This window comes from Dunckerocampus dactyliophorus, chromosome 5 (assembly GCF_027744805.1).
Source record: "Dunckerocampus dactyliophorus isolate RoL2022-P2 chromosome 5, RoL_Ddac_1.1, whole genome shotgun sequence".
In the NCBI taxonomy this organism is placed as follows: Eukaryota; Metazoa; Chordata; class Actinopteri; order Syngnathiformes; family Syngnathidae; genus Dunckerocampus; species Dunckerocampus dactyliophorus.
In genome coordinates, this window is record NC_072823.1 from 26,272,066 (window position 1) to 26,285,530 (window position 13,465).

Here is a 13,465-nt window from a genome sequence, read left to right on the forward strand (position 1 = left end):
TTGTTTGTTTTCGTCTCATAATTACGACTTTATTCCCGTGATGTTTTCACTTTATTGTCCTAACATTATCATTTTTTGTGCAACTTAATGCTCCAAAAATTACAACTTTATTCTCTCGTTGTTTGTTTTTCCGAATATTCCGACTTAAAAAAAAATGAACAACTTTTTTCCTTATTATTTCAGTTTTATGCTACTAAAATGATAAAGAAATTATAATTAAAATAACTTTTCCTCATATTGCAACAAAAATTAAGACTTTTTCTTGTTAGATTACTTTTTTCTACTTTGTTTTTGTAAAATTGCCGATGATTTTTTTTCACATTGGCTGCTGTTGTTTTTTTTTTAAATTACATTTTTAGAATGTGCCGCCGGCCAATAAAAAAACAGCACTTTGGACACGCCTGACCTCGGCGAGCTGTACGTTTATACATGGATCTCAACACATGCTAATGAACTGTTGTTGCATTTTTGAAAATTGGCTCACTTATTTTTGCACTTGTAAGAATGTTACTTAACACACGGCCTGCACCCTCAATACGGTTTTATGATGGTGACAGATTATTTCAATGATTTCCAATGGGAAGAAATGACACTGCAGTGAGTGCGAGTACAATAGTAATGTAATAATGAGTGTATTTGCTGTGACATGCACACACAATAGTAGCGTAATCATGTGTGTGTTGTGATATTGAGCGCGTGTGCAAGCAGGAGCAGCCTGCTGTTGTTATTCATTCACCCTGCTTGCATTCATTGTGCTTTTATTGAAGCAAGAAAGGCACACAATCTCGCCGTCGTAAGACGTGGCCGGTCTCAGTGAAAGTATCAGCACTCACGTCTTCCTCTTCTCTTGTTTCCGTGGCAACCAGACGGCCCGGCTACGAGGGGTGGGGCTATAGCGGCTCTGAACTTTCACTAATGAAAATGCTGCAGGACGTCTTCCCCGGATTGTACCTTTACAGTTCCTTGTCAGCTCCTCTGGCGCAACTTTGGCTTCTGTCTTCTTCTCTTTCTAATTCTTCTTCTTCTTCTTCTGCTGCTCTTTTCTTCTTTCCCGATCTTCTACTTCTTCCTTTGTCTAATTCTTTTCTTCCTTTTCCATCTTCTTCTCCTTCTTCACCTTCTTCATTTCCTTCATCTTCTCCTTCTCCTCCCTGTCCTTCATTTCCTTCTCCGTGTTCATCTCCTGCTCCTTTTCCTCCTTCTAATTCATTTTCTTCTTCTCCTCCTGCTTCTCTTTTCTTCTTTCCCCGCCTTATTCTTCGTTTGTCTAATTGTTTTCCTCCTTTTCTGTCTTCTCCTTCTTGTTTCCTTCTCCTCTCCTTCTCCATGTCCTCCATTTCATTTTTCTTCTTTTCCTCTCCTTCTCCCTCTCCATGTTCTTCTACTTCTTCTTCTTCTTTTCTTCATTCTTCTTCTTCTCCCTCTCTAGCTTCTTTTTCCTCTTCTTCTCATTCTCCAGCGTCTTCTCCTTCTCAATCTTTTCTTTCTCCTTCTACTTATCCTTCCCTAACGTCGTCGCCTTCTTTTCCTTCTTCTCCACCTTTTTCTTCCTTCTTCTTTTCCTTGTTCTTATCCTCCTTGTCCTTCTTCTCGTTTTCCTTTTTGACTTTCTACTTCTTGTTCTTCTTCTCCTTCTTCTTCTTCCTTTTCTTCTTCTTCTCCTGCTAAATGTAAAGCCATCACATTGGCTGGCATGCCAATGTACATTATTGTCATCGTTTGGTAATTAGCCAGCATTATAACCGCAGGACATCGCTGTACTTTCAGATTATTTTCCAAGGCGTGGTAATTTCTAATTACAGGTTTGACACACTTTGCTTGAGATGAGCCCAATGAGCAGCGGCTGTGTAATTATCTGCGCGGTTGGCCGCTATTTAAAAACGATTCTATGCTGGTTGCTTATTTAGAATACGCGTGCTCTCATCTTAAATAGAAACATTTGCATGATTACAGAGATGACATTACTATGCATACGGCTTGTGCAAAACTCCCTCCCATAACAGCACAGTTGCAGCAAAATGAGTCTAAATTGGAATATCAGCATCCAGCAGCAGATCGTCCACATCTGCATGCACTTTGAAATGTTGCTTTGCACTCCTCAGCTGTTGGCGTGAAACTATTACTGCCTAAAAATGACACCCGATATACATGGACGCTGCTTTTAGGGGACATGAAATCACAAATGTGACATCACTGTGGCCTTTTATTGTGGCCAGCCTAAGGCGCATCCATGCAATGACCATGCCGTCAAATCAGCATCTTGATATGCCAAACTTGTGAAGTGGACGGATGATCTCGGCAAAGGAGAAGTGCTCACCGACACAGATCGAGACGGATTTGTCAATAACATTTGAGAGAAACAGGCCTTTTGTGTACACAGAAAAAGCTTTACCTCTTTGAGTTCAGCTCATGAAAGGTGGGAGAAAAAAACAAAGTGTTGCGTTTATATTTTTGTTAACGAGAGTTCACATTTTCAAAATAACAGCCTCCCTAATTATCGCCTTCTTCCAATTAACGCCCCACCCTCTTTGTTGGTCTTTTACGATACATTACTGAAGTCTTCTTCTACTTAGACTTTTATAACAGTTGGCTGCCATGTTTATCTAGCTCTGTACGCACTTTGAAGTGGCGGTTGTTGGTGTGGAACATATGCGCGTTCCACTCAACTCATGAGCGCTATTAATCTGAGCCTTTACGGATCACACAGTTTAAACATTATTAGAGCCCTCTAGACATGAAATAACACCCCTATAGTCACCTTTACACTCCTATTACCCCACATAGTAGGCATAATAAGAGAAAATAAGACATAATGTACACTCACGCATGTTAGTACAGTACAGTACTTCCTCCGGTTGTTATGCTTGAAAATGCTCAATTTTGGCAAAAAAAAAAAAAAAAAACATAAAATTTGCTTAAATATGCATTTTTTAAAAAAATAAATAATATGGAGTAGTCCACCTTGAAACATTATGATATATTAATTATTATATTTTGAAAAATTGTGATGTGTGAAGCCACAAAATTCAAAGTGCAAAGTGGCGAAGGATGACAGTCTCTGTATTGTTTGGCATTAAAAAAAATGGAGAGTTCTCTGCAACAGTCTTGACTTTGGACACCCCTGCGCGACACATAAAGCTTGCAATAAACAATACTATCATCTCTTCATACATTTCCGCATCAATAACACAAGCAGCCTTTTAAAAAATGTATTATGTGATTCCGATAGTGGCTGTTAGCGCTTATAGATGTACAACGCCGCCTTCCTGGTGGGAGCCCCCGCCGCCTCCTGCATAACTCCAACTCTGCCTTGTTGATAATTAAAGCTCACCAGCGGCGATCTGAAATCGATACGTTGCATGTAAATACCGCCGGCGTGGGCTGCCATATCGCTTCCGCGTGTCCACGCCCGCACCGGCCGCCATCAATCTGAAATAACTGCAGGCCGTAAACTCCACTTTATGTCACGGAGCCCGCCATCCCCGTCCCCGGACCCAAGGACAAGGCGTCGCGTTGGGAAAATGTTAATCCGCCGCTTGTTGCCGTCGTGAATCACAGATGAAATCAATAAAAGGCGGTAAACGGCGGCCGTGTGAAGACCTCCCGCGGCTTCGTGGCGGCCGAGCACGGCAGGGAGCAGGATGCCCTGCAGCTGCACACCCCAAACCAAACTCATGACTTCATAATGAAAGCATGTTCAAAAGTTTTACTCTCATTTACAATTCTCCTACAAAATGTAATTAATTGGAAAAAAATAAAAAACACTTACGGCTTTTTGTCTTCACTCTCTTGACTTTATTGACGAGTTGGTGTCATCAAGTGTGAACGTCTGCTCGTTATTTTACCATGCAGACGTACGTTCTTTACGATTCTTGTTCATTAATCCAATTTTAGCAGAAAGCTGCAGACTTGATGCACTGCAGCTGCCATCAACAACCTGCACGTCATGAAACACTTTTCCCACGGCCGGCTTCACTTCAGGCCCGCATTGCAATACAAACATGTCTTAACTGTTTTGGAGATATTTAACGTGCCATACAATAGTGTATTGGACACAGTCTTTCCTACAGCGCTGACAAGTGCTTTTAGGAAGTCCTACTGGGGACACACCGTTTTGTGTGTGTAATTTCATGGTAATGAGCTGTGTTTGTCTCCAAGAAGCAGTCTTGTGTACTTTATGCACTTTGTACGTACACACACTGTAACGCTACACGTATCCAATGTTATAGATGCCATCTGTCATATACAACAACATAACATTAAAGAGTGAGACAAGGTCTTTGAGAATAATGGGAGGAACAATTTCATTAAAGTTGCGCGCAAGGAGACGGATCAATACAACCTGAAAAGATTCCGCCAAGAGAAATGTCTGACTGTTCATGCTGAAATGCTATACAGGAAACATTGCTGTATAATATTGCGGCGTATAAGCCGCTACTTTTTTGTTCAACTTTGAACCCCGCGGCTTTTACAGCGGTGTGACTAATTTATGGCTATGTTCTAATCTTGTGACATCACCTTTACTTCAGGACTGCTCCGAATCGTTTAAAAACTGTGCCGCTCGCGAGTCAGTGATGAAACGGTAACTCGGTCTTTGGCAGGAGCCAATCATGAGCTGGAAGTGAACTCACAGCGAGCTTCTCAATCCATTGGAAATTGCAGGAGGTCATTACTCAATGTAAGTCTGACTGTGTCGTCTAACAAAGAATGCTAAACTCATCACACAGCAACTTAACAGTCAAAATGTAGGTAAGAAATATACAAGTACCAATCCGAGTTTAAAATAAAAAAACAACTATTTTAACATTATTTTCACTCATAATGCATTTCGTCCCAGCAAAGCATTTCATTGGTTATGGCTGCCGGGGTGCTGAAATGCTGCCTCTGTCCACCAGAGGGAGCCAGAAGAGCCCAGAGCCCAGAAGGAGGCTGACATCATTGCAGCGCCTCGACAGGTACCAATGAAATGCTTTGCTGGGACAAAATGCATTATGGGAAAAAGTAAAAACTCTTGTTTTTTATTTTAAACTCGTATTGGTATTTGTATTGTATATTTCTTAGCCACCTTGTGAGTGTTAAGCTGCTGTGTGATGATTTTAGCGTTCTTTGTAAGACGACACTGTGAGTCAGACTGTTATATTGAGTAATGACCTCTTGCGATTTCCAATGGGTTGACAAGATCGTGGTGAGTTTTTTCATAGCTCATGATTGGCTCCTGACAAATAAAGAGCTGCCTGGTCCTCACGGACTTGTGCGCGCCACAATTTACTATTTTATGATGTGGACATGTGCGGCTTATATTCCGGTGCGGCTTATATAGTGTATGTACTAATCTGTTTTTCTTTCTAAATTTAGTGAGTGTGGCTTAAACATCGGTGCATCTTATACACCGGAAATTACAGTGTATCCATATCCCATAAGGCAAAAAAATAATTGTCAATAACAACATCAAATTTGTAAAAGTAATGTAAATAGATATGAATTTTGGAAACATGAGCCATTATTTTATTCCAAAAAACATATACAGTTAGAAATCCCACACTTTTTAATTTTTTTTGTTGCAAGCGGCGAGCCGTCCCACTTTGTTCAACGGTTCTTGAATGCACCATCTAACTTTGTCCCAGACTGCACAGATGACTACAGACTACTATACTGTATTTTTCCCGTTTTTCTTTCACCTCATGCGTGATCCCAAATGGTGATACCATGTGGGCATTCATAAAGGTCAGATTTGATGACCTTATTGAATGCTAATGTAAATATTTGTCTGGTCCACAACCTCAAGTTAATGAATGCTAGCACATGCTAGCCTGTTATGACACACACCAAACATCGACGTTATAATCTTCTCTGTGGAAAACACACTCCTTGTGCTGATGTATGGTGTAGAAACTAATAAGAAATTAATAGCATTTGATCGCTGTAATGTACAAAATAATAATTACGAGAAGAAAATTGACCAGAAGCACATTAAAATAGTTGGAAAATTAACATTTTACAAGGATAAAGACAAACTATTGAGAAAAAGGTTGTAGTATAACGAGAAAAAAAGTTACAATTTCACACGAACGAACTCGTAATATTATGAGGAAAGATAAAATAGTTACGTTGTTTTTTAAAGTTATATAGTGTATACTGTGTAGTTAAAATATATATTTACTTTTAGTAGCATAGAGTTAAAATATTAAAGAAAAAATATGTTTTTTTTAACGTATAATGAGAAATAAAGCAAAATGAAAGTTGGCATTTTTGGAAAACCAGGTTGGGGAAAAAATGGAAATAAAGTAACAATTTTACAAAAAGGAAATTTGCAAAGTTTATTTAAAAAGACATTTGAAATATTTGAAAAATTTAAAAAAACAACGAAAAAGAGCAAAGATCGACATTGATAGTAATACTTTTTTTCGTCTATATCACAAAACTGAGATGCAGTTTTTATTTTGAAATATAGTGTATGTAACTTCTTAGCGTATCTGCCTGTGTTGCTTTACAAAATATCAAGCAGCCCTTGCATCCTTTCATTTTTCGGTTTGTAGCCCTCGCTGGCTTTAAAGACAAACGTGTAATGTGAAGGTGATTCTTGTCCTTTACTTAAGTAAAAACAACAAAAAGCTCACCAATTATCTTTTTCTTTAGCATTTAAAGATTTCTATTGCACATTGTTGTTTTATTTTGGAGAGTAGGTGTTCTGGGGACGGTCCAAACACCCAGTCCTTTTGGCCGGTAGTCATCATGCCGCCTCTTTCGCCATGTTTTCCATGCTTGAGCGCTCCATTACTGCCTCCTACATGACATCCCATCCAAAATAATAAAGTCAGCCTGGCAATTTTACACCTTTGGAGGTAGTATCAGCACCGTAACAGAGGCGGGACACCGCCTACAGCATCAGGTATTCCGCAACGCCAGGACTGGCTTGTGTGACACAATTCCACTGAGCTGTTGTGTTGGAAGCAATTGTTGCTAACGGTGGGATATGGCGTCCAAATGCACCGTCGTGGTTACATGGCGCTTTACCAGGTTCTGTGCAGTTCTCACAACCGTCCCCTAGTGGTGGTATTATTATTCTTATTATTTAGACCAGGGGTCTCACACTCAACTCAACTGAGGGCCGCTGGAAGTAGAGTCTGGGCCGCATCAAGTATTCAGTCCGGAATCACACCACAAACAGGCTTGTGTGTCATCAAAGAAATAACGCTACAAGCACCACACAGCAACTTATGGTAGACCACACATACACAGGGCACCTACTACTACTTCTATAATAATAACATCTGTGTTAACTCTAAACACTTAACTCTAGCACTTTTCTACAAAGCAAGTGCCGCAAAGCATGCTGGGAAGCGAGAAGCACTCCTGTCTCCCAGCATGCTAAACTTCGATAAGCCCTGATTTAGACAAACATTCAAACAAGAGAGGCCTGAGCTTTCCGCTTTGAATAAATGGTCAACGGTGCACAGAAGTAATGAGCGACGGGACAAACGTCTTTCATCACGCATCCGTCCTTCCACCCAGCGTCTTTCGCCTCTCCTACCTCGTCCACCATCCTGTCTCCGTCTCTGCTTTGTTTCTCCTCGGCTGTGTCATTATTTACGTCTTTTGTTTTGATGCCGCAGCTTCATCTCCTCTCTACTTTCAAAACAAAAGCTTGTCATCGCTGGAGGAATTAGTCATGCCGAGGCTTCTTGGACAGGTAGCAGCTGCGGAGCAGGTAGAGAAGACAAACTGGAAAGGGAAAAAGGGCATTTTTCTACGTCTCTGGCAGTTTGAGAAGGCGGCTGTGAAAAGTTATGGCGCTCAATGACAAATTCGAATGAAAAAAAATTGGCTTTAACAGCCGTGGCTGTAGGCAACCCCTAGTGTTGCATAATAGTTTCTGCATGGATGTAGCCCCATGTTGCTCCTTAGCATGATGCTCGCTCCCCAAAATCTTTCTTCCGACTTGCCAACGTGTCCGAGGAGTGTCCGGTCGACAAATGTTCTATGCAACTCCACTCCTCCATTCTGTTTTCGGTTCAAAACCTCATTGTCTATTCTACAGTATGCTAGGCAGAAGCTTGAAGTTTTTCAGAGGGAAGCTGAAGAAAAAACACAATAACTTCAGCAGAGAGCAGTGAGTGCTACCAATAATGGATCATGTCCTGCTGCAGGCTGCAAATGACTTCAAGGCAGGAGAGCCAACAGGAAATGTGAATTTAATATGAGGGTGTCATCAAAGGACGTGTCAGTCGAAATGGTCACAATATTTAAATATAGGAGAGACGAGATGTGATGGACGTATAATTACATAAAAAATATATACAGTTTATTAAATGGAAACATTTACATTTACCGAAATTTGAAGGTGAAATATGTTACAAAATAAATATAATGAAAAATAAAAACAAACAATCATAATGATATCCATCCATACATTTTCTATGCCGCTTCTCCTCATTAGGGTCGCGGGGGTATGCTGGAGCCTATCCCAGCTGGCTTCGGGCGACAGGCGGGGTACACCCTGGACTGGTGGCCAGCCAATGGCAGGGCACATATAGACAAACAACCATTCACACTCACATTCATACCTATGGACAATTTAGAGTCGCCAATTAACCTAACATGCATGTTTTTGGAATGTGGGAGGAAACCAGAGTACCCGGAGAAAACCCACACACACACGGGGAGAACATGCAAACCCCACACAGAGATGCCCAAGGGAGAATCGAACCCTTGGGCAATTCCCAGGATGTCTTCCCGATCTCCAGACTGTGACTGTGTGGCCGACATGCTAACCACTAGACCAGGGGTGCTCACATTTTTTCAGCCTGCGAGCTACTTTTAAAATGACCAAGTCCCAAATCTCTACCTACTGCTATCAATATAGAAAGTATATATATTTACTATATTTATTTGAAAGAAATATGAGTAGGTATTTATGTACGGTATACATGTATGTCAGGGATGCACACACTTTGTCAGCATGCAAGTACAAGTCAAAATGATCTACCTCTTCTATAAAACATATAACATATCCAAAATGTAACCATTAAACCCTAAAATTCTATTGTAAATATGAATGATTAGTATTTCACATTCACATTTTCAAAGTTTACAGGTCATCAAAGTAGTGTCGACTTTGGCGATGTTCAAATCCAAGCTGGAAACACGTCTATGCAACTTCTATTGCATTTTACAATTGAAAGTAGTTTACTTGCACTCTTCATTTTTATTTTTATTTTTTTATGGAATGATTTATGGAATTTGATGTAATTATTTTAGAATGATTTTATTTAATTTTTTAATGCAATGATTTGATGAAGTGATTTTACCCTTCTTTTCTGTAAAGCACTTTGGATTAGCTTGTGTATGAATTGTGCTCTATTCTATGAACTTACTTTGTCTAATAATGCATAATAATAAAATACTTTTGCCTAATAATAATAATAATATAATAATAATAATAATAATAATAATAATAATAATAATAATTATTATTATTATTATTATTATTATTATTATTATTATTATTATTATATTATTATATTTATTTTGTAACATATTTCACCTTCACCACAACAACACAATGCCAAAACGTGACAATTAATATAAAATAATAATAATAATAATAATAATAATAATAATAATAATAATAATAATAATAATAATAATTATTATTATTATTACTATTATCATTATTATTATTATTATTATTATTATTATTATTATTATTATTATTATTATTATTATTAATAATAATATAAATTAATTAATATAAATTTATATAAATAATAATAATAAATATAATATATTTATACATTTATACATTTATACATTTATACAATAATATATTTATTATTATAATTAATATAAATTTATATAAATAATAATAATAAATATAATTAATAATAATAATAATAATAATAATAATAATAATTATTATTATTATTATTATTATTATTATTATTATTATTATTATTATTATTATTATTATTATTATTATTTTATATTAATTGTCACGTTTTGGCATTGTGTTGTTGTGGTGACGACCCCACGTGCAGGTAAAAAGTATTTATTTCTTAATTGTAGCCGAGCGGGAAAGGAATCTGACTAAGGAGCAGTTGTACTCACACTCAGTCACGGAAACAATCGCAATGCTCCGACAAAGGGACAAACACGCACCTGAACTAAATAGTCAAAGGGAAAATTCGAGACAGGTGAACGGAAAGCGTATGGAACACAGCACAGGGCAAAGCAGGAAACAAATGCAAAATAAGAGCATGGAAACATGAACTAAGGCATAAAAATGAATTCATTAAATTCATAATGAATGCATAAATGAAATAAGAACTAAATCCTTTTGGTTTTGTTGTTTCTTTCCTAATTTTGCTGAAACCATATTGAAAATATGATTTGTTGTGTGTTCATTATTCCATTTGACTTTCTTTTGCTAATAGAAATGCTAATTATGCGCTAATATAAATATGCATTCCTGGTAAGATTATTACATTAATGTCACACTGACTTGCTATGATTATCTGCTCAAGGCCTCGATGCGTTGCATGGAAATACCGTGGGCTGACATATCACTTTGCGCGTCCGCGCGTTTCGCATGTCCATATCCGCGCCGGCCGCCATCAATCTGAAATAAAAGCAGGCCGTAAACTCCACTTTATGTCGTGGAGCCCAGCAACCCGTCCTCTCCAAAACAAGTCCTCCACGTGCTTATCTCCTCATTCAAATAGCCGCGTGTGTCTAGGCATGTGAGTCTGGCCTTCAGCCCTCGCATATGCGGTTTCCTATATCAACATTTCATCATGAATAGGCGGATATTTCCTCTAGAAGCCGTCCGTTCAGGTTGTATTGCTTTGTCTCCTTTGCATGCAAGTTTTATTCAGTTGCACCTCTCATTGTTTGTCAACTTGTCTGACATATGACGTTTGTTTGTGTTATTATTTTGAATTTGCATTTTTTGTGTCAAATGAAAAAAAAAATAACCCAAGCCTTTCCTTTTTTATGTATTTTTTTTCCAAATATTATTTGGGGTTTTAAATGATTGATTTTTGCATTTTAGGTCACTTAAACTTCTTGAACCTGCTTGGAAACTACATTTTTCTGTATTTAATTTGATCAGGACAATAAAAAAGAGAAAGAAAGCAATCCTGTGCTGCGCCAGCTTTAAACTGATGCTGCCTTCGGGCTTTTACCTTGAACGTCACTGACAGAATACGATTTGACATGAATTACTCGCGAATGCAATACAGAGTAGTACTCCGGTCTCCTGTAACAGATGAGTAAACTACAGTAAAAGATGTGCATTTGAAGTTAATTACTTGGATAAACTCAGTGTTTGCCCTTCCAAACTCCAAACAAAGTGAAATGAACCCAAATAGCAAACGCACCTCCTCTGACCCCTTTTAATTGATTTATTATAAATTAGCATCGCGACAGCCAAACTCGCGGTGACCTTCGAGTAGAGAAACTTCCTCTTCTTTTATCCTCATTCAAATACGCGACTGTGCTAAGATCTTATTCTAGTTTACAGCCGCGGCCTCGGGGAGTCGTTGCAAGAATAACGAGAGTTACTCGTGTAGAAATTTACATCTTTGAGCTCGCCGGAGAGTTTAAAAAGTCGGGGCCTGTTTCATTAAAAGCAGTTTTCTATAAACACGCTGTCCTGTCTAGTCATGAACTTGGTCTCAAACACAAACATAGCTGTGTGCACCCCACCCCCACCCCATCCTTCCTTATCACTGCCGTGTTTTAATTACGCTCCAGGCAAGTTGACCCGTCCCCGGTTGTTCCCACGTCACCCGAGGGCCTGCGTGGATGTGACGCTCTGTGACGACGCCGTGCGTTAGCTTCCTTTTTGACGCCGAGCGCTCGTCTGATCCAATGGCTGGCAGCCGCAACAGCACCTAGAGTAATTATTTACAGCAAGCCTTGTCACACCTGCTAAAAATATCTCGCTTTCCCTTCTTGTTCGAGCTCCCTCAAGCTTTGCACAAGCAGACTGGGGAAGAGTAAAGTCGGTAGACTGGCCGAGGAGAAACGCTCCACACGCTTGTCTTTCCAGGTTAGCTTGTAAGCAGCAATATGTGTCTCTTTTTAGCTTAAAAAGATAAAAAGCATGACATTTAACTAATTTGGTGACCTTTAAAAAGCTGTTTGCAGTCATTGAATGTAAATCAACACGACTGACCCGCCTTTTATTATATTTTTGTATTTAATTTCATTTTTTTACAACTAAATATGTACTCAAAAAACATGAGCTAAGTAACTGTTATTCAACAACGGACTTATTTTTTTGTGTGCGTTTTATAGATTTTTTTTTTTACAACTAAAAGAAAAATAAGTAAAAAAAAAAAAAATGTCATTTCATAGTCTTTGTATTTTAATTGTTTTGTTTTCTTGACCAAACACAGACTAGGAGAATATATGGTAAATAATTGGAGTAATTAGCAAACACTTTTATTGTTGTTTTTTTATTTTAAGAATTTTTTTTTTAGTACCAAACATGGACTACAAAAAGTAAATGTTGTTCAACAACTGACTTATTCATTTTTTCTATTCTAATAGTTTTTTTTCGTCTAAACTGCAAGTTTCCAAAGTGTGGCACGCGTGCCCCCAGGGACACGTCCATTGCAATGGGGGTAGTAAATAAAATTAAAAACAATTAGCGGGGGTTTTCTCCAGGTACTCCGGTTTCCTCCCACATTCCAAAAACATGCATGTTAGGTTAATTGGAGACTCTAAATTGTCCATAGGTATGAATGTGAGTGTGAATGGTTGTCTATATGTGCCCTGCGATTGGCTGGCGACCAGTCCAGGGTGTACCCCGCCTCTCGCCCGAAGTCAGCTTGGATAGGCTCCAGCATACCCCCGCGACCCTAAAGAGGAGAAGCGGTATAGAAAATGGATGGATGGAACAATTAGCGGCTAACGCTCTCAATTACGAGTGCACCTGAACACCTCGCGGTGCAATGGAGAGCAGAGCAGAAAGCAGGAAGGTGACAGCACCCGATGTTGTTCATTGCTCTATGTGCATCGTATGAACGGGTACAGTAAGTCAGTTTGATGATTATTTTGTGCATTAATTGTGTTTAATCTCAAAGATTTTGTTTAGATTGGTGTTCCAATCCCAGCACGGTGCAGCGGTGGGGCTTTATCTGTGGTTCTATGTACTTTTGTATTTTAAACTTTCCCCTTCCATTTGGTGATAAATTATTATGCAGATTTCGTGAGTGGACAAAGAAAAGTGAAGCTCAATGGAATAAAAGATATGTAGGATGATTACTTATCTATTTATCAGCGCTCATGTCAGACTTTATCAAAATGTAACCATGCAAAAAAACACACTTTGACCCGGAATTACTTTAACATTAATTAACCAATTAACTATGTTCAATATTTGTAAAAGATGTGTTTGACGATTACTTATCTATTTATTAGTGCTCATGTGAAACGTTATCCAAAATGTGACCATGCA

General features: G+C 38.5%; 1 protein-coding gene across 3 annotated transcripts in view; it reads left to right on the plus strand.

Moving 5' to 3' along the window:
* Positions 1-13,465, plus strand: part of lingo1a (leucine rich repeat and Ig domain containing 1a) — a 156,874-nt gene that overhangs the window by 24,632 nt on the left and 118,777 nt on the right. The window contains exon 2 of one of the 3 annotated variants that reach the window (XM_054776100.1): positions 4,896-4,955. The exons of the other annotated variants lie outside the window; for them this stretch is intronic. The gene's annotated coding sequence lies outside the window, so the exon portion shown is untranslated. The remainder of the gene's footprint in view (positions 1-4,895; positions 4,956-13,465) is intronic. 3 annotated transcript variants of the gene reach the window in all.